The 17,337-nt window shown below is 46.3% G+C and overlaps 1 protein-coding gene and 1 long non-coding RNA gene across 4 annotated transcripts in view; one reads left to right on the forward strand and one right to left on the reverse strand.

Moving 5' to 3' along the window:
- FMNL1 (formin like 1) overlaps positions 1-17,337 on the reverse strand; it is a 1,060,054-nt gene that overhangs the window by 859,907 nt on the left and 182,810 nt on the right. Inside the window, exon 1 of one of the 3 annotated variants that reach the window (XM_085647383.1) lies at positions 6,642-6,756. The exons of the other annotated variants lie outside the window; for them this stretch is intronic. The gene's annotated coding sequence lies outside the window, so the exon portion shown is untranslated. Of the gene's footprint in view, positions 1-6,641; positions 6,757-17,337 lie in introns of those variants that run through there. 3 annotated transcript variants of the gene reach the window in all.
- LOC146870934 (uncharacterized) overlaps positions 6,830-17,337 on the forward strand; it is a 158,711-nt gene continuing 148,203 nt past the window's right edge. The window contains exon 1 of the long non-coding RNA XR_014979829.1: positions 6,830-6,962. This is a non-coding gene — a long non-coding RNA (uncharacterized LOC146870934). The remainder of the gene's footprint in view (positions 6,963-17,337) is intronic.

The following is a 17,337-nucleotide window of genomic DNA, read 5'->3' on the forward strand; positions in this document are numbered from 1 at the left end:
AGACGGACAGACGAGTGAAGAGATCACTCCTGATGTGCTACGGAGGAGCGGAGTTATACGACCTCTTCGAAACCTTGCCAGACAGAGGGGACGATGACGATTACGCTGGGGCTGTCGCGTCCCTCAACCGCTATTTCGATCCACAGATTAATCCAGACTTCGAGAGGTTTAAGCTCAGACAGGCGCGTCAAGGAGAGGCCGAGACCATAGACATGTTCTACGCTCGCCTGCGGAAGCTTGCAACCACATGCACTCTCCCCGACCAAAGGGCAGAGATTCGCGCGCAGCTCATTCAAGGCTGCCGGTCAGTTCAGTTACGACGCCTCATATTGCGACAGCCGAGCATCACCCTCGACGAAATCCTAGTACTCGCCAGGGCACATGAGCTGTCCAACACGCGGGCGGGCGGAGGAAATGGAAGCAGCCCTCAACCGGCCTGCTGTGGCTCCACGGGCACCCACCATTAAAGAAGAACGGCTAGATGTGATCCAAAGACGACCGCCCCAATCACGAGGGGCCACGAAGACTCCGCAAAAGACCACATGCGGCAACTGCGGGTTAGAACATCATCCCGGAGCGAAATGCTTCGCCAGAGGAAAAACATGCTCACAATGTGGGAGACTTAACCATTTCGCGAAAGTCTGCAGGAGTGGTAGAGGGCGAGGCGCCACCTCAGGTCCGCGGGGAGTCACATCGAGGGTACGCCAGCTAACGCTAGAAGACACAAAAGACCAAGTGGAAGATGCCCAGCAAGGGTTCGACTTCGGGACGGAAGAAGATGACGTATTCTTCGTGTCGTTCGTTGGCAGAGAAGGGGCAAGGTGCCGAACACCGCCCATGTGCGACATCACCGTGGCAGGATCCCCTGTGAGCGCCCTAATCGATACTGGGGCCTCGGTCAACCTGATGGACAATGACCAGTACGAGAAACTGTTGGCGCGCCCAGTACTTCTGCCATCCAAAGCGTGGATATACACATACGACAGTGATGAACCACTTCCCCTCTGGGGAGTCATGGAGGTCAAAGTCACCAGTGATGGCCGGAGCGTAGACACGGATTTCCACGTCACGGAAGGGAGAAGGGGCACGCTACTCAGCTGCCACACGGCGGAAGATCTGGAGCTCGTGTTTTTCGCCAACCAGGTACACGACCTGCACGCCCGAGAGCTGTTAAAAGACTTCCCCAAGCTATTTAAAGGCCTAGGATATCTGAAAGGAAAGATGTTCAAGCTGCACGTGGACCCGACAGTCCGGCCCATGGCGCTCAGGCATCGGAGGGCGCCGTTCCACCTGCGACCACAGGTGGAGGAAGAGCTAAAGAAGCTGGAAGACCTGGGGGTGATAGAAAAGGTGTCAGGGCCCACCCCGTGGGTGTCTCCCTTAGTCGTGGCCCCAAAACCCAAACATTCAGGGGCCATTCGGTTATGCGTTGACATGCGCTTACCGAATAGAGCTGTGAAGAGGGAGCGTCATCTCACGCCAACGATGGATGACATAGTCGCGGATCTCAACGGTGCAAAGTGGTTCACCAAGTTGGACCTCAACGCGGGGTATCACCAGCTGGAACTCCACCCCGACAGCCGAAACATTACCACGTTTACCACTCACGTTGGATTGCGCTACTACAAAAGACTGAGTTTCGGCATCTCGTCGGCCGTGGAGGTCTTCCAGAATGCCATACGGGAGACGCTCTCAGGTCTGCAGGGCGTGATAAACTTAGGTGACGACATCCTGGTATTCTCCAAGACCCTAGAGGAACACCACAAGCACCTCCGAGATACCCTGCAGCGGCTCGCGGACAACGGGCTCACCTTACATCGATCAAAGTGCTCCTTTTATCAGGAGTCCGTGGACTTCTTTGGATATATATTCTCTAGAGATGGGCTGCGCGTGGACCCAAAGAAGGCCGAAGCCATTCGATCCGCCCCAAGGCCTACATCAGCCACCGAGGTTAGGAGTTTCCTGGGCATGGCCACATACTGTGGCCGATTCATTCCCAATCTTGCATCCATATTCGAGCCACTCTGTGTCCTCACAAAGTCAGGCCAGCCATGGGCCTGGTCTGCCAAAGAGGACCTGGCGTTTCAATCAATCGAGGATGCTCTCATCGACGACCGGGTTATGGCATACTTTCGACCACACCGGCTCACAGAGGTAGTAGTGGACGCCAGCCCCGTAGGGCTAGGAGCGGTCTTGATGCAGGAAACCGAGTCAAAAGAGTGGGTCCCCACCGCATATGCTAGCCGGACGCTGACAGCCACGGAGATGAGGTATGCACAGATAGAGCGGGAAGCCCTAGCCATCAAATGGGCATGCCAGCATTTTCATCTCTACCTGTACGGGCACGACTTTCGGGTGGTCACCTATCACAAGCCCCTAGTCCCACTCTTCGCTGGCACCACTCGGCTCGCCCCACCACGAATCGAGAGGTGGGCTGTGCAACTACAGACGTACCGGTTCGACGTTATATTCAGACCAGGGGCCAACAATCCCGCCGAAATTTTGTCACGACACCCTGGCCCACCGCAGAAGATGCACACCCCGGCGGACGACGAATACACGGAGGACTTCGTCCACATGATCTCCGTAGATGCATGCCCGGCAGAGCTCACGCTCGAGGAGGTTGGGAAAGCGACGAAGTCCGACGAATGCCTAGTCAAAGTCAAGAGCACACTGGTCGATAGAAATTGGAAGCATTTTCTGGATGGAGTCAGCGTGCTCACGGCGGAAGAACAGGTGTTTCGACAACAAGTGTGGAGGGCACAAAGCAAACTCAGTGAAGGTCCTCAGGGGGTTATCCTGAGGGGCGCCTCCCTCGTGATCCCCAGGAGTCTGCAGAGTGAAGTAGTCTGACTAGCTCATCAAGGCCATCAAGGGGTATCTAAAACCAAGGCCAGACTCAGGAGCAAAGTCTGGTTCCCAGGGATGGACGCGATGGTGGAGGAAGTCGTACGCAACTGTCACTCCTGCCGCATCACAGGCGGGGAGCCAGCGCCACACCCGGTAATCACCGAAGACCCATGCTGTGAGCCGTGGTCCAAAATAAGCATAGACTTCGGGTCATTCCCGGACGGACGGAATACACTGGTGCTGATCGATGCCCACTCCAAGTTTCCGGTGGTGGAGATAGTGCCGTCGACGGCGTTCTCCCATGTGAAAACAGCACTGGACCGCACATTCGCCATGGAGATTTTGCCAGAGGAGGTCAAGTCGGACAATGGTCCACCATTCCAAGGAAGAGACTTCCAGGAGTACTTGGCCTCCCGGGGCATCCAGCACCGGAAGATCACCCCGCAGTGGCCCCAGGCGAACGGAGAAGTGGAGCGATTCATGCGCACCCTGAACCGAGCCCTCAGGATTGGAGAGGAAAAGGGGGATGAGGCCGAGCAGTGTGTCACAGTTCAACGCAGTTTATGTACTTCAGCTACTAAAGCTGATGATGTTTCGGTCCCTATACATCAAATACAGCGGGCCAACAACGGGATACAACAGGTGGCGTTTCACAATTTTCCGGTACAATTTGTTAAGGTAGGGCAAGTGATAAAAAGGATTGCTATGAATGAATTCTCCAAGCATCTGACAATCAAGGGCGAGAAGTCTGAATCTCAGTCTCCAAAATGTGGCAGACTTGTGTGTGGCAAGGCTGGTCACCTGGAAAGTAAAGTCAGTGCCGGACTCACATGCTCCTTACTAGGGGTAATCTGTTTTTCCTCAGTTCCTTCTTTTCTCAGTTCCAGGGCAAAGGATGGGGGAAGATACACAGTTTTACCAATGCAAATTGGGCTGCCCTGGTTATACAGGTGGTCCTTGTAGGCTGGAGCGGGACTTGTGAAGATGATGCATCCGTGCAGGTTGGCACTAAGTCATGCTTTGCGTCACACCAAGGCATAAAGTGGGCTGCACAACTCGTGAGTTTTCGCTCAACTCATCGCCTTTCTTTGTAGGAACCCAATCTAGAGGATTTTTTAAGGGCCTCTCCCCAAATTGTGTGGGGGCATCATTTGTGTTATCCCTCTGCTTTCACCTTGCACCTGGTCACAGCATTGACAGTCACCCCCACTTCCTCTGAAACCTTCCTCACGATTGCATGGGCTGGCTCTGAAAGACAATCATTGGCTGCCAGGATGCCCCAAAAGTGTGCGTAGTATCCAATGGGAGCAGTGCTCTTTTCTGACTCCCACCAGTGATCACAGGAATACGAGGGTCAGCGGTGGAAGTGGGGAAAACATAGGATGTGACACTCTCATGACTCTGTCTGCTGTAAAATTTTATCATTTGTGAAAAAGAAGAAATCGTTTTTTTAACAACTTTCTGCAATTGATAACGTGTCCAACAGCCTTCTTTAAAGTGTGGCATGAGCGTTTGAAGCTGTATAAGTATGCACCGTGGAAGTATACATTTTAAATAGTGGTTGCCATTACCTGCTGTTATACAGGAGCTCTGCGGATGTAATATTTGCTCCATGCAACTCTCTGGGAGGCGTGGAGTACTGGTGAAACTTTGCTGCAATGTTACCACCCTATCATTCTTTAAACTTAGCAATTCATATGTGCATTCTACAACCCTAATACCTCATGCATGGCTTTCATATGTATGTATGAAGCATATCCTGTCAGCGACTCCTCCCTGTTCCATCACAGATGACCCATAGAATATGTAACTGTGGTAATATAAATTATTCCATTGAAGCCAAGGTGTAGATGCTGAAGATGGTACTTTATTGAAGATTGTAGTAATCAAGTAAGCGAGAGCCCCACCAGGAGCAGCTACCTTGCTGCTCAGCCCATACTCTCAACTGATACTCCCCAGGCATCCCAACACTTTATGATTTCACCACACATACCAACGTTCTACAGCACATCCACACTGGCTGAGCAGCAAGGACCATGAATCAGGAAAGATGCATTGCATTGAAGATCCGATACAACACATCTTCCCCCTTATATAATAACAACTAAATGATAAATCAAGAAGTAGGTATATGAATCATATCAATAACAATTACGTGAATGATAAATCAAGTAGTAGGCATATCAAACCTATAGGTAACAATTGCATGAATAAGCTATAAAACAACTTGAAGGAAGATAGCAAGGCAAACACAAAACATTAAATGAAGATATGCAATATATCCTATGGATGACATACTAAGGAAACCTTACAGTGATAAAGGAGAAGACATTGCAGAGAAGTAGCAAATGAGAGTGACACCAGACACACACATCTTCCCATTTTTCAGGGCACAATGTAATATAAGTAGCAAGAATGCAAGGTGCAGACAAAAACAGCAAACATTTTGCTGGAAACAGCAAGAAGTTTAAAACAAAGAAAACACCTAAAATGAGAATAAAGCATAATTCTCACAATACACAGCAAAACTGAATAAAAAGAAGAACGAACAGAAGTTAAAGCATTAACCACGACACACCAGTTGGCCAGACTAGTATGAAGATAAACTGAGAACAAAAACATTAAAAGTAGAAGCAACAACAAGAAAAACAAGAGATACTCCCAACAATAGAAAACAAGCAGAATCTCCAGAGGAGAAGGGTGAAAGAAAAACACCCGCAAGGAGTACAAACAGAGAAATTTGAGGAGAGAACCTCAAATGCCAGACACACAGAAGACCTTAGAGCAAGGGTGAAAACTGTGGCTGTTGAAATTCATTAAGAATTTCAGTAAAGATCCCACATTGAGGAATCTTGCAAATCAAATGATGTAAAGTACAAATAACGTGTAAAAATGTAGGTGAAAACTCCACACACAAATGTAAAATATAAAGTGAAGGTCACATAGCCAATGGCTATAACAGAGCATGCCTTAAACATATGCACGCATACTTCGCACATAACTCAATCAGTAAAATAAAGTGCACTAAAAAAATGTAAGTGACAACTCCACGCACAAATGTATTATATAAAGAGATGGTCACATAGCCAATGGCTATAAAAGAGCATGCCTTAAACATAACATGTAAAATGTAGGTGAAAGGTCCGCAAGTAACATGTAAAGGTGGAAAAACACATAACATATGCCTAAACCAATAAAAAAAAAAATCCCTTCATAAAATTTGCGGAAAAGGCACTGTAACAAAGTAATATGTAGGAACAATGTAGGTGACATGAAAAGTCACATAGATAAAACTCATATAGCTATAACTCATATGTCTCAAACAGAGACAATTCCCATACGGAACTTGCAAAAAGTAATGTGAAAAACATTAAACATGCAGAAAATGGCGATAATAACACACTAGCAAAATGCAAAAACCTCATGTCGCCAAAATACATTATAAACATCAAGCAAATGCAATTAGAATGTTGTTTACATGAAAATGGTGTACGTTCTAAACTTAATGTAAAGTAGTTGTAAACGCTGAGATACCAATAGTACATCAGGCAAAGTGAAAGGTGGCACAGCCTGATGAGTGACGAGTCAGCTGAACCCGAGGCAAGAAACGAGAACGGACAGTTGTTGTGAAATGTAGTAAGGGCAGAAGATTTACCAAGGAGGGAAAACAGTACTTGCAGCAGCGAAATAGAGACAGCCACTCCGATGTCTTCAAAATAACAAAGCATATTAAAGGATGGCTGCACGTAGTAAGAAGCTTACTGAATGGCAGTAGAAAAGGGAAACAGTACCTGCGGGGACAACGATGATCTAAAAGAGGCGTCAATGACCTTGAAAGAAAAACCATGCGTCGGGAGAAAATGTTGAAATATTGAACCTCGCACAAGGTTTATTGAAAAGGAAACGTGGTTGGCATGGTTGGCAGAATAACCACTTCGACTTTAATGTGCTCCGGTGGTGCCAGACAAGATGGAGGCACGTAGCGTGACGCCTTGCCGGGAGGCTCCAGGCACGTCTATGCATGCAGGGGTCCAGAAGGAGGAAAGCAGCTGTGAGTAGAGGAGACGTCACAAAGACATGAAGGCATGCGAGGCTAGGTAGCAGGAATGAAGGTAAGAGCGCGAGCAGACTCTGTGTGCTCTCGAGCAACGTTTAAAAGTATGGAAAGACAGTTAAACTGCCATTGAAAGGCGCACCAGAGAAATATGGGAAAAATCAATAAATGATTAACTCACCGCCCAAGTCTCGAACCACGTAAGGAAAAGTGGTCGAAAAGTAAGAGCAAGACTTACAGACGCTCCTGATCGCGCATAATATATATCGAAAGGCAGTTCACAGCATGCACTCTCCCAAAACGTAGACAAATGTATGAGTCCTCTCCCTGAAGACATGAGCAGGGAAAACGAGACTCTGGAGCAACAGGTAGCATGAGGATGACGCACTGGTTACACCAGGTGTAGAGACCGTCTGTAGGCATAAAGACAGCAGTGATAGGCTCAGTGAGCGTTCTGACGGTCGCAGAATGGAATAAAGTAGTAGTAGTAGCCCTTGACGCTCTTCCAAATGGAAAAAGGTAGTGCCTTCCAAGGCAGCTTGTGGCAGGCAGGAAGAAGCGTAATGGACAGGCAACAGGGCAAGTAGGCAGGAGGATAAAAGGTAGTATAAAGAAGAGTAAGGCAGGAACTGTCAGGAAAGCGTTGTGGGCGACCGATGGGAGGTCACTGGTGGAGCTCACAGGGTGCCAGTATGCCTTTAAAATGAAGTTCATACCTTTAAAAGGAAGTTCATACCTTGTAGTAACTTCAGGAATTTTCAAAATTTCAATTGGTCCATCAAGAGGCACATGTAGATTCTTCCAGATCTTCGCCAAATGTGGTAATATAAATAAGTCCATTGAAGCCGAGGTGTAGATGCTGAAGATGGTACTTTATTGAAGATGGTAGTAATCAAGTAAGCGAGAGCCCCACCAGGAGCAGCTCCCTTGCTGCTCAGCCCATACTCTCAACTGACACTCTCCAGGCATCCCAACACTCTATGACCTCACCACACATACCAACGTTCTACAGCACATCCACACTGGCTGAGCAGCAAGGACCATGAATCAGGAAAGATGCATTGCATTGAAGATCAGATACAACAGTAGCATGACAATCTAAGATTTTAAAAGAGTTTAAGTGTGCCAGGAAACAGTTCAATGTTCACAGCAACAACAAACACAACTTTTAAACTATTTCTTTGTATTCCAAATTTCCATCAATACCACTGGATAGGAAGACATACGTCTTTATAAGAGAATCAGAGATCTATGTAGCAAAGTCCTGCCTGCAGCAACACTGAATCACGATTTTCTAGCAAAGTACACCATGAACCCCAAGGGAAGCTGTACCCAATAAAATCCAAGCGGGCCCATGTCTCTCCAGCAATGGTGTATGTAGTGAAGCACCCTCTTTATCAGCTTAAGCAGGGGTGCCACTGGTGTCATGGCCATTCCTAACTTTGGTCTATGCTTTACAGTGTGGCATGAATTATTACCATGACAAAGCTGTGGGATGAGGGCAGAAGGATGCAAAACAAGCAAACAAGCATTGGCATAGCCAAAAGGTCTCTCTTTTGTTTCCTTATAAGTATTTAGTTATGCAGCACAATATCCTTGATGCAACAACATCAACTGTTGCATGGCTAAACACTTATAAGGTCACAAAGGCGAGACCTATTGGCTATGCGAACGCTTGTTTTACAAGTGATTGACGCAGGTGGCGCCAGGGCGGGACAGACCAAGATCACACGGAGCGTCAACCGCGCACAAACACCTTTGAAATGAGGCATGGAAGCAGCCATCGAGAGTGACCAAAACCCTGGGACTGCCGCACATGTAGATCGCTTCTCTTCGAGAGATGCAGTCATCACATTAGAAATGTGTTAATACCGCAGGGTAACAGAAAACTGCACTTTAGCAACAGCGAGAATCTGCTAACTTCACACCAATAACAGAGGGGAAAGTATTGAAAGCGCATTTTCCGCAATTAATCCATATTTTAAAGTAAACCTATCGTCGTAATACATTGTGTTACAAATGTGGTTACTGATTCGCAAAACTGTCACAGATTCTGTCAATGTTTTCTAATGACAGGGATGGGAGAGTAGATGATGTGACCAAGATCACAAACAGGGTCTGATTAGGTGTTTGATGTGAAGGACAGCAAATGCCATTCGTGGAATCTTCTGCTTTGCCACGCTGGAGATAAAAACCCACCACATTTAGAGCTTTCAAACAGTGGGGCCAATTCAGAGGATACAATGTTGCAATGTGAGAAACAAGGCCAGGGTCCTTCTAGGAGTGAGGTGCGCTGTGGCGGCTCTCGTTCACCTGCTACGGATGGCCCTTGCTGCTATTCTTTCATGAGAATGAACCCCTCACCCTCCATTCCTTTCCAAGGGTGGAATGATAGTGGGGTGAAGTGGGGTGAAATGAGGGACAGTGACTACCTCAGGAACCCACTCAGTGTTGATGTATAAAAGATGAGCGCAACCCGGGCTCACAGATTCCTGATCTAGAACCAAGACCATGCAAAGTGTCAGCATCTGAAACTGAGTTGTTCTGAACTGAAATGAGGGGTAGAGCCAGCTTCGGGAACCCATTGATCGTTGGCCTTTAAATCAAGAATGGAGTGCATCATGGGCTCACAGGTATCTAGTCAAGAACCAGGATCACACAGAGTGTCAGCATCTGTAACAGAGTCACACAGAGGTGAAATGATTGCCAGCGAGGGACAGTGACCGACACTGACCACCCCAGAACGCACTTGCGCATGGAGCGCAACACGGATTCACAGATACCTGGTCAAGAACCAAGATCACACAGAGTGTCAACATCTGAAAAAGAATCACACCGAGATGAAACGAGGGATAATAACACCCTTAAGAGCGCACTGAATGTTTGTGTATAAAATACAAGTGACGTGAGACAGAGGGGCTGAGAGATGCCTAGTCAAGATCCAAGATCACACAGCGTCTCACAATATGAAACAGAATCATATTGAGATCGAAACATGGGCTCATGGATACTTAGTCAAGAGCCAAGATCACACCGAGTGTCAACATCTGAAACAGAGCCACACTGATGTGAAATGAGGGACAGTGACCGACACTGACCACCCGGGGACGCCCTGAGCGTTGGCGCATGGAGTGCAACACAGGCTCACAGATACATGGTCAAGAACCAAGATCACGCAGAGTGTCAACATCAGAATCAGAGTCACACTGATGTGAAATGAGTGACAGTGAGTGGCTTATGAAATCAGAGTCTCTCATGAGAAACAAAAGTAAAGGAAAGCACCGGGGCCAACAGGTGCCTAGAAAAGAACGAAGATCACACGGACTCTTAGCATCTAAAATAGAATTACATTAGATGAAATAAGGGACGCACTGAGTGTTTCTCGTAAGAAAGTAGAGTGAAGGAAAACACCTAGGCTGAAATATATCTATTGACGAACAAGATCACACAGAGTATCGTCGTCTATAAGTGCTGCATGGAAGATGTTTGAAGGAAGGAGACCACCTGCCAAGTCAACAAAGGAAAAGTATTTGAGAAAGTTACTGTAGGCACCCGGCAAAGACAATGTGCAGGCACAGAGCCGCCTATTGGGAACAAGACCTTGTGTGGTGCGTGCGCACTGCAAAGAATGTAAGGTATGCAGCTGGCCCCGGCCGCGCTGCTGCTCGCTCCCGAGACCCCTAGGCCATGGGAGTCAACGTTTAGAGAGAAGGCGGGACATACACCCGCCTTTGGCCAATTGCGGGATTTCAATTTTTGAAAGCCACACTCAAAGGCCAATGGAATGTGTGGGAGGAGGCCGACCCACACGGAGAAGTCTCTTGGAAGCTGGAGTGATTCCAAGAGGCCCTCTCCTAGGCAGCGCATGCACGCTGCGCTAGGCGAGACCTAAAAAGTGAGAGACAGAAAGAAAAAAATATTTAAATGATAAGACAGAATAAGTGGAGGTAAATGTGACGAGAGAGCAAGAAAAAACGGAGGAGAATAGAATGGAAGACAGGAGAGAAAAATGAAAAGCAAAAAGGAAGCAGGATGGAAAACGGCACAAGACATGTGGAGATAAGGAAAGAAACAAAAGGAAGGATGGAAAAAAGATAGAAGGAAAGAAAGAAAATGAAGCATGAAAGAAGGAGGGCAAGAAAAAAAGATGCAAGGAACACATAACTAAAATGAAAACTGGAATCAGGGAAAGAAATATGGAGAGCAGGAAATAGTGAAATAATGGAAAGAAGGAATGGGAGATAGGGGAAGGGTGATGGAAGAAAAGAAGAGAAGCAACACTTGAAAGGAATAGAAAAGGAAAAAAGGATGGAATGAAGGGGAGAAGGAAGGACAAGAGGATCATAAGAAGAAAGAAAGGAACAAAAAATAATAAAAGAATCGTAAGAAGAAGGATGGAAAGAAAATGAACTAAGAATATAAAATAGAACAGAAAGGTAGAAAGACGAGAGACAGAATGAAAAAAGAGAAGAAGATGGAAAGAGGAATCAATCAATCAGGAGTTTGTCTAGCACGGCTACTCACCCTTGAGTGTCTCAAGGCCCGGGTGGGGGGCGGGGGGAGCGTGTGGGGGGTGCTGATCCATCGGGTTGGGAGGTTCAGTCGAAGTGCCAGGTCTTGAGGTCCTTCCTGATTTGGGTCAATGACACAGATTGCCTGAGGTGGAGGGCCAGGATGTTCCAGGTCTTGGCGGCAAGGTAGGAGAAAGATCTTACCCCGGTTCTGGTCTTGTAGATTTATGAGACGGAGACCAGGGCATGTTGGGTGGAGCAGAGTTGTCTGGCGAGTGTCTGGAATGTGAGGCGGTGGTTCAGATATTCTGGTACTGCGTCGTGGAGAGCTTGTAAGCATGTGTGAGGAGCTTGAAAGTGATTCTCTTGTTGATTGGGTGCCAATGGAGTTGTCGGAGGTGTTATGTGATGTGGCTGTGGCTGGGGATGTTGAAGAACAGTCTGGCTGGGATGTTTTGGACGTTCTGTAGTTTCCAGAACTGTTTGTGGGTGATGCCGGTGTAGAGTGTGTTGCCATAGTCAAGTCTGCTGGTGATGAGTGTGTGGGTGTCTGTCTATCTGGATTCTGTGGGGATCCATCTGAATGTCTTTCAAAGCAGGAATGAAAGAAGAATGGAAAGAAGAAAAGAAAGCAGGAGAGAAAGATGGCGAGAAAGAAGGAAACAATGATAAAAGACTAAAATGAAAGAAAGAAGGGAGAAAGAATGAAAGAAATAAGCAGTAGCGGCTCATCCTCTGCCAAAGTGGCAGGGGCCTGCCAGAGGAGAGAGGAAGGTGGGGGGAGTGGTTTGGGGATATAATTTTTTTTTTAAAACTTACCGGAATGCCGCTACTGCCAATGCCGCCATCTCCTGCCGCATCGCGCTCTTCCTGCTTATTGGCACAGGATCCTAGACTGCACTGTGGAAAATTGTGATGCTGCATGAAAACAGCTTCGGGATTGGCCTGAGCACTGGCAACTTGTGCAACGCACTTTGGACTGAAGAGAGCTTCACAGCGCATGAGGGTTTGGCCGGCCTAAGACAGCTGGCCAAACATTCATGCGCAGTGAAGGGAATGCACTAGCACTCCCCCACCAGCGTTGTTAGACCCTGGACCCGCCCTGAAGACTCGTCAGAGTCCTGGGGCGGGTCCAAGGGATTAAAATTAAACGATAATAAAACAGGTTTAAAACCCGTTTTATTTGAGGGTGGTGGCTGAAGGGGCAGCGCTCCTCCTCCCTAATTTGAGGGGCCATTGCTGGAAATAAGTCAATATAGGTAAATGCATTAATTGACCACATTTATTTAAAGCCATGATATAAAATGCATTATTATGAAAGATTATTTGAAAATTTGTCTTGGGTGAACATTTCTTACTGACATTCATGGAAAATTAGGGATCCGTCATGTTGCTCTTTATTTAATGTCGAAGGGCTCAAAGTGAGGGGCATTTTATTTTTCTGGCTACTCCCTTGTTACCCGATATGCAAGAGTTAATGGATGGCCTGGTGGAAATCATAGTTCATGCACAGTCCACGTGTGTGCAGCCTCAGCCCAGACAGCGCCCACACTGTGTGATGATCACCAGCCTTTACTTTGCTGAAAAGAACTTAGCATGCCCTATTTGGAGCACCACTTCCCTGCACAGAAGCGACTCTAAGCGGTAAGCAGTACACTAAGCGATATGCCAATATATCTCCCCTTTGAAAGGCGTTAGCCGACCTTTTGGCTGTGCTACTGAATGCTGCCACAAAGAAATAAAAAAGGTTGTGTGTCTGATACTGGACAACTTCGGCAAAAAATGCCAGAATTGGCTGTTGTAACATGATGAGCTATATGGGTGCATGCGTCAGCATGTATGCAATGTATCTGTCATGACACTAGTGTGGACATTTATTTTTTTACTTTTACTTCAGTGTTCAAGTGCACAAAACCAATGGCAGGGAAGGAGTGGCAATAGTACGTAGTAGAGTGAGAAAATCTTTAGAATTTACGTTTGCATAATAATGCAAAATGTTGGCAAAATTACAAGAAAATATACTTAATTTCACAAAACGTAAATCCATCCTTTTATGCTATATATCTTAGAAACAAATGCGTCCTCTTGTTAACAATTATGCATTTCTTTATAAAAAAAAAAATGTGTTAAAAGACAAATGGAGCAAGTAAAATCTGTTTGCTTTCTGGCTATTCACAAAATTTTCACATGCTTGCGATAAAAGTGTGCCACAAATGGCACATAATCACGGAACATGGCATAATTGCACATTTTCAGGATTTTCGTGTAACATAAATTCCCCGAAATTAAATGAATTACAATAGTATAATTTAAATTAAAGGGAAGGGACTGGCGAGCAAAGGAGGATTTGTACGTGTGATGGGAGAAAAAGGCAAGCAAGACCGGGAGGGTAAAACAATATATAAAGTGATCAAAAGCAATGGTGGGTGAGCAATGGGCAAAGGAAAAGCAGGGGAGGCTGTATGACATATTTATGCATGTTTTTTACAATGCAGGCCTTTACAGCGAGGGCAATACAACAAACGTGTCTTTACAATTCATTCCATTACAACGCAAGTCGTTACAACGACTTGCCTTAGGGAAGCGCTGGACTTTGGAATAGTATATTTTACTATTCCAACTCCATTCTGTGCAACAGTAGGGAAGGTGTTGGATTTAAAATCCAACAATGCGTTCCCTAAAGTAAGTCATTGTAACGACTTCCGTTGTAATGGAACGCGTGGTAACGACGCGTTAGTTGTAGTGCCTGCGCTGTAATGGCATTGAGTAGTTCTGTCTGCGTTGTAAATGTTGTTTCCCGCAGGGGAGCAACAATGAGAAGGCAGGTGAGGTGAAATAAAGGGACGAGATGGGGGAAAGCAATATAGAAAGCGTAGGGAGGGGGGGAAACCTCACACAGGGGAGAGACCAAGAAACACACCGTCTCACATGGAGCATTGATAGACAAAAAAACATAGCTCTCTGATATCAGTAATGTATGGATACAAGTGATCTAATCAAAAAGATATTAAACAAGCTATGCTCCAAGGAAGTTACAAGCACAAGAAGAGGAAGGAAAGCCATGACGAAAGAAGTAAGCAAATGAGAGTGATAACAAATAAGCTAATCATGAGCAGTGGACTGACCCAAAGCTAAATATTGATAACAATAGTTATTTTGACAAAACACAGGTCAGTGCCTTGAACTTTGAACAGAACATTTCCTAACATGTAGATCCTGGTTCAGAGGCTAACAGGAAGTCCCTCCATATGCCGCAGGGAGATAAAGAAGTTGGAGGTCCTCTTTAAAAGAATAACTGTGCTCGCTGGTTTCATGCTAGAACTCTAACTGAGTTTTATAAACAACAGATGGTGCCCTTTGCTGTATGAAAAAATTTACATTTTATTGGTGTTCTATTTTCCATCATAATGTATCCGCAGTGTAACCCCCCCCCCCCCAAGGAGATGCCTTGAAAGATGACACACATCAATGAAGACGTTGTTTGTCCCTTGTGATTATGCATTAGCCTGTAGTCTCTTTGGATCAAGTCTAGCCACGCCTAACTCATACCACGTAGGGTGGAATCTTGGTAAACCAGAAGAAATACACGTGTAGCCACAAATAGCTAGGGAAACAAGTACATCATGTTGCTGTGATCTTGGTAAATTTGTTCAATACGCCAACTATACATCATAAGTTTCTAAGTTAGACAACCAGCCATTGTGGGTATAAACTACAACTCTGGCAGGGGTCTTCAAGGGTTGCTTTCTGACCCACGGGTGTCACAGGTGAACTTGATTCAATGCACCAGGACTGAATGTGAAAGACAGGTTATCATAGCCCTGTGGAACCTCACCCAATACATTGTTGAAATCGAATCATTGCTTTTGGGCTATTAACAATCCCTAATGGAAACAAACCTATTTCGCTCTTCACAATAACACACACACACAAATGGCACTAAGAAGAATGGACACTTTTAACTAAAAGCATTTATTGCAACAGTGCAAACCTGTTTCTCTGACCACACAGGATATCATAGACACAGCGAGAATGCACATTGCAAACAATGGGGAAAAAAATAAATTGCTTAAAGTTAAAATGTCATTTAAAACCTAACACCCTAAAGCCTACTTCTATGCGCTATGCTACGAGAGCATGGAAAGTAGAACTTGCAATCTAGACTTTCATAAGGAGAAGCAAAGCACTGCATACCTTGTTTAAAGCTAAAGCTGTGGTTATCTGGGAGGTATGAAGGCACTGTTCCCTGTGAAAGGAAAACACATGCCGCAGCACCGTCCTTTCTCCTGGACTCAGCTTGTTATGTGTATCAGATGCTACGCAGTATCTTCGTAGTGCACTGACATCAGTCAAAACTGCTTCCGGCAGTATCTTGTGCGATAATCTGGTTGAAGGACCTCTCCTAACAAGTGGCTAAAGGGCAAGTCCTTTTATTCCATCTCTTATCAAAGATTGCAATTTCTGACATAAGCTCAGGAATTTCTACCATAGATTATTTGCATCAAGCTGTATTCCCAGACATATGCTGGTGAGCATATAAAAGTGAAATGGACACCAATTCAGACTACGTTGTTTTGACTATTCATCTTTATTTGGTTTTATTTGACCTTGACAATGTGATAATAAGACACTTGTCCCAGACTGATGTTGCATCAGGTGCTAGAATTATGTCACTGCCATAATGAACTAATATTTTCACAGTTCTTAGAAAGATACGGTCAGACAACGTCTGCAACAACTGCAAACACGAGAATGATTCTGCAGAAATAGAGAAGATGGAGACTCGGTGTAGGAAAGTGGGATCTGCCACGTTTTTGCTTGATGTGATGCTGTTTTTGACTAGGCTGATCCTGCTAATCAGGACCCCAGTATATCTATAAACGGTGTGGGAGGTATGAGTCCAAGCACTAGAAGAGCCTTCCGGTAGGCTCTCGGTGTTCCTGGTACCAGCCTTCTAGTCCCGGACAGCACAAAATGGTTGCTGCCGACTAGAGACACATTTCTGCAATCCTGCTGCTGAGCCAAGCTCAAGCAGGGGAAAGCAGAACAATTGGCATCCTGTCACAGGAAAGTGTGACCAACTCCCAGACAGGATTTAGTGTATTACTTGCTAGCGCCTGAAAGTCTGCATGAGGGGGACATTTGGTGTCCCTGTGCATAGTCCAGTTCAAACCAGTCCTGGAAGCCGTTGGCTCCTGCTCTTGTGCAAAATTGGACAAAGGACATGGGAGTAACCTCCCCCCTGTCCAGACCTCCCCCCCCCCCCCGTAGGGTCCCCTGAATCTTCCCAACACTTTCCTTTGAGTACTTAAGGGCTTACCTGGGTGTAGGTCCCTAGATTCATCGTGGACAAGATTCAGAACCGAAACCACTGCACTTCTACCATCTGGGCACTCTGGACTTCGCTGGACTTTGTTTGGGCCTAACTTCATCTCCCTTTCAGTCTGCTGCATCGTCTGTGCCTGTGCACCATACAGGATCCGTGCAGGACCTGTGGAGCATCCAAGACACTTGAAGATCATCTCCCTTGAAGTGAAGGAGTCACTTCCCTGCATTTGCAAGCACCTCAACACTGCTGACAGGTCTGCTGATCCCGAGCTCTTGTGGACTCCGAAGGGTTCAACAACACGAGTGGTGGTTATCTACGTCTCCCGAGGCCCAAGCTGCCCTCTCACCAAGTCTGAGGTCAGAATCCCTCGTGGGGGCTGCATTAACTGAACCGCTGTGCACCGTGTACGTTTTTAAATGCATATGTTTGTTAGCAACTTTGCGACAAGTGCATTGGGCTCCAAGTAGCCCCAACCTCCGGCAATTACTTCCACCTAGATCTTCAGCCACACTGCCTTGTGGGCACCGTTTCCTGCTCATGTTGGTGAGCTGCTTGAGGTCCTCTCGCGACTCCTGTGCCTCTGGCCTGTGGGT

This window comes from Triturus cristatus, chromosome 1_1, assembly GCF_964204655.1.
Source record: "Triturus cristatus chromosome 1_1, aTriCri1.1, whole genome shotgun sequence".
NCBI lineage: Eukaryota > Metazoa > Chordata > Amphibia > Caudata > Salamandridae > Triturus > Triturus cristatus.